This window comes from Symphalangus syndactylus, chromosome 9 (assembly GCF_028878055.3).
Source record: "Symphalangus syndactylus isolate Jambi chromosome 9, NHGRI_mSymSyn1-v2.1_pri, whole genome shotgun sequence".
NCBI lineage: Eukaryota > Metazoa > Chordata > Mammalia > Primates > Hylobatidae > Symphalangus > Symphalangus syndactylus.
Window position 1 is genome coordinate 128640052 of NC_072431.2, and position 14583 is coordinate 128654634.

The window sequence follows — 14583 nt, forward strand, 5'->3', positions numbered from 1 at the left end:
TAAGTTGCCAAAAAAAAAAAAAAAAAGCTAAATAAGAAATAGTGAGAGAAAGAGTAAGACAGAGAGAAAGAAAACTATAAACAAACACAAAAAATGGGCCAGCCAATTGACCTTGTATAAAATTATTCAAAAATATGTAAAAATTCTGATGCTAAAACAGGTAATAGTAAAAATATTTTTAAAAACACCGTTTAAAAGGCATCAAAAATATTCCATACAAAGTAGTACATTTAAAATATTCACAACCTTTCACTAATATTTATAAAATATTGCTGAAGGAATTTAAGAAGATCTTAATAAATGAACACAGACTCAATGTTCTTAAAGAATCAATATTACTAAGATATCAATTCTTCCCAAATTGATTTATAGGCTCAATAAAATACCTATTAAAATTCCAACAAGCTCTTGTTATAGAAGTACAAAAGCTGAATCTAAAATTTATAACTAAGGTAGTCAAAGTGAAATGGTATCATTGTCTGGGACAAATACATGAAATTTGTTGTCTCACAGCCACGGAAAACTAGGAGAAGAACACAAAAAGAGTGAGGTTCAGAGAGGAAGTTTAAAGGGCAAAAGAAAGAGAAAATCTCATGCTGGGCGTGACACGCCTGTAATCCCAGCACTTTGGGAGACTGAGGCGGGGGATCACTTGAGGTCAGGAGTTTGAGACCAGCCTGGCCAATACAAAAATCAGCAGGGTGTGGTGGCACGCACCGGTAATCTCGCTCCTCGGGAGGCTGAGGCAGGAGAATTGCTTGAACCTGGGAAGTGGAGGTTGCAGTGAGCCAAGATCTTGCCACTGAAATCCAGCCTGGGTGACAAGAGCAAGAATGTCTCAAAAAAAAAAAAAAAAAAAAAAAAAAAAGAAAAGAAAGGAAAAACGAAAAAGAAAGGGAAAATCTTCGTCTGCTGCAGAGAGGGGTGCTGGAGAAACGGGTTGCTGGTTCCCTGGTGGAATGCAAAGGGTTTTATAGATGGGCTTGAGGAGGTGGTGTCTGATTTACATAGGGCACGAAAGATTGGTCAGACCAAGTGTGTCATTTGCATAAGGCACAAAAAACTGGTTAGGACTAGGTTTACATTTGCATAGCGCACGGGAATCTGGCTGCCCCCACCCTAATCTTTTATTAGGCAGATACTTCGCTTCCTGACCTGCGCCATGTTGCCTGTTTCTTTACTGTGCGTGCGCTGACGAAGAAAAGGGAAGATGGAGCCTCCGTGTTGAACATGCCTGGCCCTCAGGTAACCCTTTTCTGTTGGCACAACTGGTGGCATTCACCTGTGCAAGCTTCCAGCTTGCTTATCTGTGTTTGCAGCTCGATTTTTCAGGCTGCTCTTTGTTAGAAAATAAATGATTTGGGGGCTGCTTTTTGTTAAAAGGGAAATTCTGCCGAGGACTCTGTTCTCCTTACTATCTGCCTAAATAATTTCTTTCTAGCTCATGTATCAAAAGCACTTTTTTTTTTTTAACAAATTTTATTCTTAAATGTACAACAGCTCCAAGACAACACTTAATTCAAGCTATACGTAGCAAAAGATGTTATGGCAGGGAACAGAAAGGTTTAAATACGGATGAAATAAAGGGTCACCATCTCCTCAGGCACAAGGAACAGGTTACTTTTTGCCAGATTTCTTAATTCCACCTGTGGCCAAGGGCCTCTTCCCCGCGGCCTTCGCTTTTAGCTCCTCGAGTTTCTTCTGCTCTTCTTTTTGTTTTGCTTGAAAGCCTTATCTTCCTCGTCCATCTCCTTGGCCTGCTTCTTGGGCTGTTTCAGTGGCTTCTTCTTGCCACCTTCGCGGCCGGACATGGCGCCTGCCTCCCCTTCCCCCCAAAAGCGCTTTTTTATATTATAAATTTGGAATATTATATTACCTGATTTTAAGACTGCTTTAAAGCTAGAGTAAATTAAATGTGTGAGATGAACATAAGAACAAACATATGGATCAGTGAAACAAAACGGAGTTCAGAAATAAACCCACACGTATATAGAAAATTAATATTGGATCTAGGGGAGAAGCAATTAAATTTAGGAAGTTTTTTTTCATTTAATGATACCAGAACAATTGACTATTCCTGTGCACAGAAATAAACCTTGCTTCTTTCCTCATATATATCAAAATTAATTGAATGCCAAAATTGGAACCAACCTAAATGTCATCTCCTGGTGAATGGATGACCAAATTGTGGTTACATTTTACAACGGAGCACTGATCAGCAATATAAAGAAACAAATACCTGATAGACAACCGATAGGAAAAAATCCATCCTGCTCAGTGAAAGAAGGAAGACACAAATGGCTACCCTGTCATTTAAATAAATTATAGAATACATAAAATTATAGCAACAGAAAACAAATCAGCTGTTGCTAGAGGCTCAGGGTAAGGGCTGGCAATTGATTGAAAAGAGTACAAGGGGAAATATTTTAGTTAGTGAAAGGAATTCTACATCATTGAGATAATGGTTACTTGACATTTATCAAATTCATCAAATTTTATATTTAAAATTGGTCAAATTTCATATTTAAAATTGGTCAAATTTCATATGTAAATTATGTACCTAAATTGACTTACAAAAAAATAGATCTTTTCAACTTAATATAGGGAAAACTGTTGTCAACTTACACTCTTATAACATGCAATTTACCTGTCATGCATGGGAAAATAATAACATTTTGGTATTTACATAAAAATTCGTATTTAACACCAAAAATCACTTCGTCAAAGTGAACATTATTGGGGCACAGAGAAAAAGAACCCAAAATTGGTGCTTTTGCATGCTAAGCACTTTTAAATTAAAGGCAATTAGAAGGCCTAGAAGCTACCTGAGAATCAAGGACTTGCTAACCTTCTCTTTTTTCTTTCTCCCAAGTGCAGGGAGTGGCTGTCTCTGGAAGTTCTCTTATCTGTCCGAGAAAAACTTCTTTCAAAAAAATGCAATTGCCTGAAGACCTTCTCCCTAGAATTCTTATCAAATTATCAGAAAAGATTAACCACCAGAGAAGAGGAAATACTAAAAGTTGCCACCATGCCAAGATAGCCTTTCCAGCTATTCTTCTGAGACAGCTCTAGAGGTTACCTGGGATACTTTACCTGCATAATAAGGTAACTTTTGTTCATGGCTAAGTTCCACCCCTCACCTTCCCACTACCTTCTCCTGCCAGAGCTTAGAGGAACTTTGTCCCTGGCTATTGTCTGTTGTTTGGGCTCACATATCTCTCCTGAAAATCACTTAACTACCCCTCATAATACTTACATGCCCTGTCTTCCTCTCTCCTGTGAAAAGTGTGCTTTTTAAACTTCAACCATCTGACTCTTCCTGGAGTCTCATATTTGGAAAACCCCTTTGTCTATGTGCAGATTAATCGATTTACATGCCTTTTCTCTTGTTAATCTGTCCATTATAAGTATATTTCCACAGGATGACTCAATCATCAACCCTTCAGAGAAAAGGTTTAAACTCTACTACAACATTGAAAGATAAATATATGAGAGGACACAAATAATCAGTTACAAGTAACATTGTTAAGCACTGAAAAATAATAAATATAACTGTACATATTTCAAAAATAGTTATTATTTTGAATTAAAATAATAAAATCTAACATTCTGAACAATAATAAGATGAAGGATGAAGAAAGTTTAATAAGCAGCTAGAGTAAGTTCTTATTAAGTTCAGGCAGTGGATTAAAATATTAATAACTAAAATGCAAGAAAAAATGCCATTAAATAGTTTTTCATGATAAAGCTTTAATACCAATTTCTAAAAATTATATTTCAAACTAAAATAGAATAATACAAAAAAAATTACCAATTCAAGGCAGAAATGGAGGGAAAAGCAGAAAAGGAGATAAATAGCACAAAATGAGATTAAACTAATTAATTATATCAGTAATTACAATAAATGAAAGAATATAAAATTACCTATTTAAAAAAACAAAGGTGATAAGTTCGGCTGAAAAATATAGCAAAGCACATGTAAAACCTATAGAAAAATGAAAACAAAAGGATGAGCCACTTTATAGGCAGCAATGAATAATCCAAAGTTACTCACATACAAAAACTAATAAGTAAAAAGAGAATATTACAAAATGACAGAAGGAATAATCTACTATAAACTTCTATTCTTCTAAAAATGTATCTTCAAAATATATACAAAACACATGTAAAATTTTTGAAGGCAAACATTGACCAATTTACAGTTGTTAGGGACATACTATCTTGATGAAGGATTAGTAAGAATTTGTACAATTTGAAAATCCAGTTTTATACATGTATAACTTATTTATATAGATACATATATGCATATATATTTTTTCAAAAATTTCAACGATTTTTGCTGAAAATAATTGAAACTCAAAGACAACCCATAATAGTTTAAGGAAACAATGTAGTGCACACTGCAATTCGATTTAAAATGAGAGGAGGGAGGTGCCCTGGAAGCCATTCACCTCCTTTACTTGAAGTGGAAGAGTTGTCTTATTAAAAAATAACAAAACAACAAAAAACCTGTAACCTACTTAGCATAGTGACCTCATCTTTTCAACTCTATCTCTGAAGTAAATAGGCTAGCAATATTTTTTACAAAGAGGAGGCCTTGCCTCTGAAATGTCCTTACCAGGACATCACTCGCTAAGGGCAGAACCCAGGATCTATGAAGCTATACAACTGTTTGAAGTATAAAATAGAGAGGTTTCATAATTTAAATAATCTAGCTATATGAGAAACTGCACGACCCTCACTTTAAGATCATTTATTCTAGGCCACAAAGGCATGTCTGACTGGGAAAGACAGACACAAGTAACAACCCAGTCCTGGACCTCTCTCTTTGAGCCTTTTGATTGCCTGTATCCTTAAAATTACTTAGAAGAGTGATACTGGATTAGATGTCTGGCTTGTGTGCATCTGATTTGATAGTCTAATTCTGTGTGTTTGCTCAGTGATAAAGGGAAATATATTTTTATATTATAATAACGTATTGAAAAATTTAAAATACATATCTTAATAACTCACAGATTAAAGAAGAAATCAGAGTAGAAAATATAACATCTTTTTGAATAAAACAATGATGAATGTGTCATTTGTAAAAAATGTCAGGGTGTAGCTAAAATAATAAATATAATTTTAGGTTTTCAGTGAATTTATGTGTAATAATGAAGTTTCAAATATGTGATACACTTATGTTAAATAAAGGAATATGAGATAAAGAAATATATTGAAGAAAAATATGTGTATCAATGGACAAATAGAAAACTAACACTCAAGAAAATAGACAATAAAAAATCCTCTTACTTAAAAAGAAATAGACATTTATCAGTCTAAATGGTATTAATTCTTCAAAATTCCATAGAAAAGGTAACTTTACCTGATTTATCATACATTAAAACCATGCAATTAAAAGGGAGAAATAGAAACATTGTTAAAAGATTGAAGAAGAGTTAAATATGAGAAAATGCTATGAACAAATTCTTCCTTAAAAATTTAAAATGGAGGAAAACTGGCATTTTTATGTAAATATATTCATTACCAAATTTACTTGGGAAAAACATACGATCATTTTTAAGACAACCATTTTTAAAATTTGATTTTTTTGAGGTCCCCATATCCCTGCAAATCGCACTGGATATGTATTATTCTGTGATCATATTCTATCAAGTCTCCAACTTGCAGTTAATTCCTGTGTTATCCAACACATTTTAGAGAATTCAAATTAAACATAAAAAGGAAATGTTACCAAACTCATTTTATGAGGATAGAATGAAAGAAGCGAGAACAGAAGTGAGAGCAGAAAATAACATTAAAAAATCAATATGAATATAGAGATAACGCACTAAGTAAAATATTACGAAGCTGAATTCTTCAGTGTATTAAAAATGCATCATAGTCAAGTAAAATTTATATAATGAGTGCCTTTTGGGGAGATATTAGACAATAGTTAATAACATTGCAGACCTGCCTATGGAATTCCAGTTCTTACTCTTCAACTATTCTACCTGAAGTATTTTTCTCTAAAAGCACATTTACACATAAATATGTATAATGAAACATACTAGACGACTCACTGTAATATGGTTTGTAAGATACTCTGAATATTGAGGGGAAACCTACATGCTATTTAATAGGGAATAAAGAAATAAACATTCGTATGATGGAAAACAGTGAAAATAATTGACTAGAGCTGTTTACAGCAACTTTGTTATATATAAAATTAAAAATTAATATTTCAGAGAGCTACATAAATTATGACAAATTCATGTAAAGCTTAAAAACATTCTGAACAATTCTATTATTATTTTTGGACATATATGTATGCAGTGAAAATAAAAAAGCATTCATGGAAACGATAAACTCAAAATTTAGGATGGTGTTTACCTCTATGCAACAATAGGGATATATAGAAGCCTTTGAATTGTTATTCTTAATATATTTACTTAAAAATATATATATACTGACATAAATATGCTGGAATGTTTATGTCTGAGAAAGCTAATTGTGGTATATGAATGTTATCATTTTATGTATATTTTTAAATATTTTAAAGTAAAAAACAATGTTAAAATATAAAATTGGCCAGGCGCGGTGGCTCAAGCCTGTAAACCCAACACTTTGGGAGGCCGAGGTGGGTGGATCACCTGAAATTAGGAGTTTGAGACCAGCCTGGCCAACATAGTGAACCCGGTTTCTACTAAAAACAAAAAAAGTAGCCGGTTGTGATGGTGTGCACCTGTAATCCCAGCTGCTCGGGAGGCTGAGTCAGGAGAATTGCTTGAACCCAGGAGGCAGAAGCTGCAGTGAGCCGAGATGGTGGCACTGTACTTCAGCCTGGGCAACAGAGCAAGACTCTGTTTCAAAAGTAAATACATAAAAATAAAAAATGAAATAAAATTATATTCAATCATGTATTTCTGTAAACATCAAAAATGTTTAAATCTGAGTTCTAAAAGCATAATGGTTTGTTTACATTGTCATACAGTTCTGGAATTAGATAAGAAGAAACCAGTTTGAAAAGATTATTAAAATAAGGTGAAGGGAACTCTTGATGGCAATGGGAGAAAGTTCCTAACATAAGATCTGTAAAAGTCTTCAAGGTCAGGCAGAAAAAGGCTCTTCTTTTAATAGGGAGGAGCAGACAAGGCTAGAAAAAAATGCAGTATGGGCGAGTGGAAAGACGTGAGTGGTATGATGGGACCACAGGGAATGCGTGTTTCCCTGAGTTAAGCAGCTTCTCAGAAGGGTCCTTTAGAGAGTAAGTGTGTTTCTGGATCAAAATGAGGATGAGTCAAAGTTCAAGGGCCTAAGGAAAGGAGAGAAGCTTCACTAAAGTCAGATAAGCCAGGTATTTAGTCCAGATTTCTTAGTGGGTGAAAACAGTTGAGCTATTCATTATTCAGGTAAAGAATGAGAATTTGAAGGGTATGTCTGACCTTGTCATAGGGAACAAAGGTGTCATCTGCAAATCATTTGAAGAAGGGTGATTCTTTGCAGTAGCCTTGTCAGGAATACACAGGTTGTGGATTTCTTTAACCATCACTCTTTAGAAACCACATGTCTCAGGTTAAGTTTAACATTATCAAAATTCGAAAGTAAGTAAATGGTAATCTGTGTATATGGTGTCTCCAAAACCTATTTGGCAAGTTTTTTTAGGTCTAGTCTTTTAAGTAAAACTAGTACATTTCCTTATCTAACATTAGAAACTGGGTTATATTGGAAAGAGACTTGGAGTGGTCAGTGGAAGATCTAAGTCACAGCTCTCAAACTTATAGCCAAATCAGGTCAGCAGCATTATTAAGAATGACTGGCTCAGTTTATGTTGCTTGTCTGCTTGGATAGTCTATATTTTTTGTTTGTTTGCTAATAGATTTCAGTGCATTTCAGTTGGTATGCACTGTTCACTTCCCAAAGACAAGCCACGGCCCCATTGCTTTCGCTGTTTGTCCCACAGGTTTATATTTCTTTTCTGACCATTGAAGAATTTGAGCTTGCCACACCTAGTCTAAATCATAATCCAGCTACTCTAGAAGCCCATGTCATATAGCTTTCCTGAATGTTAATATTTTCATATAATTACTTTAAGACTAGACTAGATTAAATTGAAAGTACCTTCTGAGCTCTAAAATGTTGCACTATTAGTAGATATTTTAGTAAGGATGTTTCTCACAAGCAAGATCTTTAATTATAATATGACATAAATAAAAACATTGAAGACATAATAACTTCAGTTAATTTATTTACTTAAAATAGTTGTTTTTCTAAATAAAAGATTTTTAAAAGATCAAGCCAAGACTGTATACAGAAGATACATTTGAACCTATTTATCTCCCAGTAAATAAAAATGTTAAAAACACATTCATAAGAAAATGTGATCTTTAGCTTAAGCATAAGCATATTTCTGTGTAATTCTGCAGAACAGCAGAATAAAAATGATTAAATTTGAAACACTATTACATTTTTAAAGAATAAAGTTTAAAGCCATTATAGAATGCAATTACAGCAAAAGTGTGAATATCTAGATAGACATTTATACTTTGTCTCAGACTAACACAAAACATTTTAAGATACTTTGTTCATATGTTAAAAAAATGAATACAAGTGAAAATGAATATATATAAAATAGTGTTTAATTAACAGAGTCCTAAGATATTTGTTTTGATTAAAACACACATTTATATCTGCATTTTATCATTGGTTTTAACTTGATTCTTTTACCATTGAAAAGTAATTTTCATAATAAAATATTAAAGCAATAACTACAAATCAATGTTATCTAACAAAATTAAGCATTGAACAAGAACTATTTTTGTTTTCACAAATTAAAATATATCATAAATATCTCATCTTTTTCCTGTTTTTTTTTACAAAGTTGACAAAAACTGATTTGGGTCGGAATCTGTATGGTATAGAATGGAGGCCAACTGCTGATAAGAGAGACAGAGGGAATACTATAGCAAATTAACATTTTTTTTTTTCTTTTTATGTAAAATGTGAAGTTTTAGTACATGTATACAATGTGGCGTTAATAAATTAAGCTGATTAACATATCAATCACCTTTCTTGCCTATCATTTTTTAAGGTGAGACATTTGAAATGTACTTATTATAAAATATATAATACTTTTTTTTTTTTTTAATTATACTTTAGGGTTTTAGGGTACATGTGCACAATGTGCAAGTTTGTTACATATGTATCCATGTGCCATGTTGATTTCCTGCACCCATTAACTTGTCATTTAGCATTAGGTGTATCTCCTAATGCTGTCCCTCCCCCCTCCCCCCACCCCACAACAGTCCCTGGAGTGTGATGTTCCCCTTCCTGTGTCCATGAGTTCTCATTGTTCAATTCCCACCTATGAGTGAGAACATGTGGTGTTTGGTCTTTTGTCCTTGCAATAGTTTACTGAGAATGATGTTTTCCAGTTTCATCCATGTCCCTACAAAGGACACGAACTCATCATTTTTTATGGCTGCATAGTATTCCATGGTGTATATGTGCCACATTTTCTTAATCCAGTCTATCGTTGTTGGACATTTGGGTTGGTTCCAACTCTTTGCTATTGTGAATAGTGCCGCAAGAAACATACGTGTGCATGTGTCTTTATAGCAGCATGATTTATATTCCTTTGGGTATATACCCAGTAATGGGATGGCTGGGTCAAATGGTATTTCTAGTTCGAGATCCCTGAGGAATCGCCACACTGACTTCCACAATGGTTGAACTAGTTTACAGTCCCAGCAACAGTGTAAAAGTGTTCCTATTTCTCCACATCCTCTCCAGCATCTGTTGTTTCCTGATTTTTTAATGATAGCCATTCTAACTGGTGTGAGATGGTATCTCACTGTGGTTTTGATTTGCATTTCTCTGATGGCCAGTGATGATGAGCATTTCTTCATGTGTTTTTTGGCTGCCTAAATGTCTTCTTTTGAGAAGTGTCTGTTCATGTCCTTTGCCCACTTTTTGATGGGGTTGTTTGTTTTTTTCTTGTAAATTTGTTTGAGTTCATTGTAGATTCTGGATATTAGCCCTTTGTCAGATGAGTAAGTTGCAAAAATTTTCTCCCATTCTGTAGGTTGCCTGTTCACTCTGATGGTAGTTTCTTTTGCTGTGCAGAAGCTCTTTAGTTTAATTAGATCCCATTTGTCAATTTTGGCTTTTGTTGCCATTGCTTTTGGTGTTTTAGACATGAAGTCCTTGCCCACGCCTATGTCCTGAATGGTATTGCCTAGGTTTTCTTGTAGGATTTTAATGGTTTTAGGTCTAACATATAAGTCTTTAATCCATCTTGAATTAATTTTTGTATAAGGCGTAAGGAAGGGATCCAGTTTCAGCTTTCTACATATGGCTAGCCAGTTTTCCCAGCACCATTTATTAAATAGGGAATCCTTTCCCCATTTCTTGTTTTTGTCAGGTTTGTCAAAGATCAGATAGTTGTATATATGCGGCATCATTTCTGAGGGCTCTGTTCTGTTCCATTGATCTATGTCTCTGTTGTGGTACCAGTACCATGCTGTTTTGGTTACTGTAGCCTTGTAGTATAGTTTAAAGTCAGGTAGCATGATGCCTCCAGCTTTGTTCTTTTGGCTTAGGATTGACTTGGCGATGCCGGCTCTTTTTTGGTTCCATATGAACTTTAAAGTAGTTTTTTCCAATTCTGTGAAGAAAGTCATTGGTAGCTTGATGGGGATGGCATTGAATCTATAAATTACCTTGGGCAGTATGGCCATTTTCACGATATTGATTCTTCCAACCCATGAGCATGGAATGTTCTTCCATTTGTTTGTATCCTCTTTTATTTCATTGAGCAGTGGTTTGTGGTTTTCCTTGAAGAGGTCCTTCACATCCCTTGTAAGTTGGATTCCTAGGTATTTTATTCTCTTTGAAGCAATTGTGAATGGGAGTACAGTCATGATTTGGCTCTCTGTTTGTCTGTTATTGGTGTACAAGAATGCTTGTGATTTTTGTACATTAATTTTGTATCCTGAGACTTTGCTGAAGTTGCTGATCAGCTTAAGGAGATTTTGGGCTGAGACAATGGGGTTTTCTAGATATACAATCATGTCATCTGCAAACAGGGACCATTTGACTTCCTCTTTTCCTAATTGAATACCCTTTATTTCCTTCTCCTGCCTGATTGCTCTGGCCAGAACTTCCAACACTATGTTGAATAGGAGCAGTGAGAGAGGGCATCCCTGTCTTGTGCCAGTTTTCAGAGGGAATGCTTCCAGTTTTTGCCCATTCAGTATGATACTGGCTGTGGGTTTGTTGTAGATAGCTCTTATTATTTTGAGATACGTCCCATCAATACCTAATTTATTGAGAGTTTTTAGCATGAAGGGTTGTTGAATTTTGTCAAAGGCATTTTCTGCATCTATTGAGATAATCATGTGGTTTTTGTCTTTGGTTCTGTTTATATGCTGGATTACATTTATTGATTTGCATATGTTGAACCAGCCTTGCATCCCAGGGATGAAGCCCACTTGATTATGGTGGATAAGCTTTTTGATGTGCTGCTGGATTCGGTTTGCCAGTATTTTATTGAGGATTTTTGCATCAATGTTCATCAAGGATATTGGTCTGAAATTCTCTTTTTTGGTTATGTCTCTGCCAGGCTTTGGTATCAGGACGATGCTGGCTTCATAAAATGTGTTAGGGAGGATTCCCTCTTTTTCTATCGACTGGAATAGTTTCAGAAGGAATGGTACCAGTTCCTCCTTGTACCTCTGGTAGAATTCAGATTTGAATCCATCCATTTCAGTTCCTCTGAAAGTTTTGTCTCAGAGGAGTACCCGGTTGAATGAGGTGTCAGTCTGTCCCTACTGGGGGGGTGCCTCCCAGTTAGGCTGCTCAGGGGTGAGGGACCCACTTTAGGAGGCAGTCTGTCCGTTCTCAGATCTCCAGCTGCCTGCTGGGAGAACCACTACTCTCTTCAAAGCTGTCAGTCAGACAGGGACATTTAAGTCTGTGGAGGTTCTTGCTGAGTTTTTGTTTGTCTGTGCCCTGCCCCCAGAGGTGGAGCCTACAGAGGCAGGCAGGCCTCCTTGAGCTGTGGTGGGCTCCACCCAGTTCGAGCTTCCTGGCTACTTTGTTTACCTAAGCAAGCCTGGGCAATGGCGGGCGCCCCTCCCCCAGCCTCGCTGCCGCCTTGCAGCTTGATCTCAGACTGCAGTGCTAGCAATCAGTGAGACTCCGTGGGCATAGGACCCTCCGAGCCAGGTGCGGGACACAATCTCCTAGTGTGCCGTTTTCCAGGCCTGTTGGAAAAGCGCAGTATTAGGATGGGACTGACCCGATATTCCAGGTGCCGTCTGTTTCCCCTTTCTTTGACTAGGAAAGGGAACTCCCTGACCCTTTGCGCTTCCCGAGTGAGGCAATGCCTTGCCCTGCTTCGGCTCGCGCACAGTGCGCTTCACCGACTCTCCTGCACCCACTGTTAGGCACTCCCTAGTGAGATGAAACTGGTACCTCAAGCAGAAATGCAGAAATCACCCGTCTTCTGTGTCGCTGGGGCTGGGAGCTGTAGACCGGTGCTGTTCCTATTCGGCCATCTTGGCTCCAAGCCAAATTAACATTGTTTTATGCAGAACATCTGTTCTGCCCATTCTCCGGGCAATTTTTTTGTCTGTTCCCAGAATGTACGATAACATTGATCTCTAGTTTAAAGCCACACACTACTGGAAACATCAGTTACTGTATGATTTTAAATTAATAACCCTACTTTGCTTGTCTAACAGTGTAAAATAAGATAATAGATGTGACAACACCAAGGGGGATGGTGTTAAACCATGAGAAACCACCCCCTATGATCTAATTACCTCCCTTTAGGCCCTGCCTCCAACATTGGAGAATACAATTTGACGTGAGATTTGAGCTGGGACACAGAACCACACCATATTAACCTCCATGGCACATTGAGTATTTTGAAGAAAATGCATGTTAAAAATGGCAGGTGCAAAAATAATGCTCTCTGATATCTTTCAAATTTTGTTCTTGTTTTAAATTCCACATAATACTAAAAGATCCTATTATTAAGTTTATTTTTTTATACATGAAAGTTAAGGCTAAGAAAAATTACTAATGTCACACTCTCATTAAAACAAACAATGCACAACTCCAGGAAATGTGGTGAAAGAGTTTGGAATATATCATCCCAAAATATATCTCTGTTGATATATCTTTATGGTATTGTCCCTTAACCTAAGATATCTCTTAATCTAAACCAGTGTAAAAATAATTGCATTGGTTTAGTGTATTAGTCCATTTTCACATTGCTGATAAAGACATACCTGAGGCTGAGAAGAAAAATAGGTTTAATTGGACTTACAGTTCCACATGGCTGGGGAGGCCCCCAGAATCATAGTGGGAGGCAAAAGGCACTTCTTACGTGGAAGTGGCAAGAGAAAATGAGGAAGATACAAAAGTGGAAACCCCTGATAAAACCATCAGATCTTGTGAGACTTATTCACTACCACAAGAACAGTATGCAGGAAACCACGATCATGATTCAAATTATCTCCCACCAGGTCCCCCTGACAATACGTGGGAATTATGGGAATACAATTCAAGATGAGATTTGGGTGGGGACACAGAGCCAAAGCATGTGATTCTGCCCCTGGCCCCTCCAAATCTCATGTCCTCACATTTCAAAACCAATCATGCATTCTCAACAGTCCCCTAAAGTCTTAACTCATTTCAGCATTCACCAAAAAGTTCACAGTCCAAAGTCTCATCTAAAACAAGGCAAGTCCCTTCCACCTATGATCCTGTAAAATCAAAAGCAAGCTATTTACTTTCTAGATACGATGGAGGTACAGGTATTGGGTAAATACCTGTACCAAATGGGAGCTGTTCCAAATGGGAGAAATTGGCCAAAACAAAGGAGTGACAGGGTCCATGCAAGTCTGAAATCCGGCGGGGCAGTCAAGTTCTAAAACTCCAAAATGATCTCCTTTGTCTCCACCTCTTGCATCCAGGTCACACTGATGCAAGAGGTACATTCCCATAGTCTTCGGCAGCTCCGCCTCTGTGGCTTTGCAGGGTATAGCCCTGACTCCTGGCTGCTTTCCCAGGCTGGCATTGAGTGTCTGCTGCTTTCCCAGGTGCATGGTGCAAGCAGTTGGTGGATCTACCGTTCAGGAGTCTGGAGGATGGTGGCCTTCTCACAGCTCCACTAGATGGTGCCCCAGTAAGGACTCTGTAGGGGGGCTCTGACTCCACATTTCCCTTTGGCACTGCCCTAGCAGAGGTTCTCCATGAGGGTTCTGCCCCTGCAACAAACTTGTCTTGGCATCCAGGCATTTCCATACATCTTCTGAAATCTAGATGGAGGATCCCAAACCTTAATTCTTGACTTCTGTGCACCTGAAGTCTCAACACCACATGGAAGCTGCCAAGGTTTGGGGCTTACACCCTCTGAAACAATGGGCCACTCTGTACCTTGGCCCCTTTTAGCAAGGGCTGGAGCAGCTGAGATGCAGGGCACTAAGTCCCTAGGCTGCAAACAGCATGGGAACCCTGGTCCTGGCACACGAAACCATTTTTTCCTTCTCGGTTTCCTGATCTGTGATGGGAGGGGCTGCCATGAAGACCTAC

The 14583-nt window shown here is 37.1% G+C and overlaps 1 long non-coding RNA gene and 1 pseudogene across 1 annotated transcript in view; one reads left to right on the top strand and one right to left on the bottom strand.

Annotated features, from left to right (window-relative positions):
- The first annotated feature begins 1068 nt into the window (after positions 1 to 1068).
- The window catches only part of LOC134731468 (uncharacterized), a 113357-nt gene continuing 99842 nt past the window's right edge, over positions 1069 to 14583 (top strand). The window contains exons 1-2 of the long non-coding RNA XR_010113768.1: positions 1069 to 1245; positions 2878 to 3105. This is a non-coding gene — a long non-coding RNA (uncharacterized lncRNA). The remainder of the gene's footprint in view (positions 1246 to 2877; positions 3106 to 14583) is intronic.
- Positions 1460 to 1826, bottom strand: LOC129490398 (translation machinery-associated protein 7-like; annotated as a pseudogene).